Here is a 1,250-nt window from a genome sequence, read left to right as displayed (position 1 = left end):
TCCTCCTCTTCCTTGAGGAAGAACTTCCCCTTGTCAGTTTGCTTGGCCTTGTCTATCCATGTTCAGAGATCGGACTGGCTCTGGTCAAGCTCTATATATCTGTGTTTGGCAGCACACAATCATGGAAAACACCTGTGTGTGACACTCCCCCTTCGTTAGTCTAGTTTCACCTGACTGTCAATGACTGTCATCAATTTATCAAATATTCATGGTATTATGTTCTTGACCAATTTTGACAATTGAACAAACAGTTGTGCATGCGAGTACTTATACAATGAAATCATGCTGACATTTTTTGGAGGGAATGATAATTAGACTGAGAATCAACTAATCAGTTTAGATCTACGAGATCTATTCATTTGGAAAATGTGCTAAATGTGGGCTAACTGTATAACTGTAGGCTACCTGTACTTAATCATTTGCAAAGATGCACTGAGACAATTGAGACATGTACTAAGGCATTTGCCATTTGATAAAATTAATGAGAAATGCCATTCTGTTGTGAACATTTACCAAGAGGTTTGGAGGTTTGTCCATGTTATTTTGAGAATGTAATTTCTGTTTCAAGAAATGAGCCAAACCAATCAAGAAAAACTGTAACTGCTGAAAAACAAATCACGTGTTCCTTTGTCAGCATTTTATCACCAAATTAAACTACTAATAGGGTTTACCCATTTATTAATTTAGAAACAATCAAAGTGAAATAATCTTTTTTTTAAAAAAAGGGAAGAATAAAACATGAAAGGAATTAACAGGCATTTTAAAGTCATCCACTGCTTTTGTTCTCTTTATCAAAAACATCCGCTTTGTATAAAAGCGATCCCTGCTGTGGGAGAGCGACGGTGTGGAGCTGCAGATCAGATCTATTTAGAAGACAGCATCAAGTTGAGTGGCTGAAGCCTGCTAGCCAGGCCAAATACAGCAGTATAGCTGTTTACATAATAGTAATAAGCTACAGTACACAGTGACACCATCAAGTTTTAGGAGGAGACTTGCTTACATGAGCAGGCCATAGATTATGCCAAGACAAATCGATTAGCATGGGAGCAGTCTAATATTAGGATTCAACGTATGATTAGAGAAGCCGTGTTATGTAATGACAATAATGAGTCTCTGTTATACTTCAATACACAGACGAACATCCACTGGCCTCAAACTGACAAAACGTCCTTTATCTGTCCCGCAAAATGTCTCTTTTGTTTTTGAGAGAGAGAGAGAGAGAGAGAGAGAGAGAGAGAGAGAGAGAGAGA

Source organism: Pundamilia nyererei, unplaced genomic scaffold, assembly GCF_000239375.1.
Source record: "Pundamilia nyererei isolate P.nyererei 1_Seehausen unplaced genomic scaffold, PunNye1.0 scaffold00143, whole genome shotgun sequence".
Classification (NCBI taxonomy): domain Eukaryota; kingdom Metazoa; phylum Chordata; class Actinopteri; order Cichliformes; family Cichlidae; genus Pundamilia; species Pundamilia nyererei.
Note: the sequence above shows the minus strand (reverse complement) of the source record.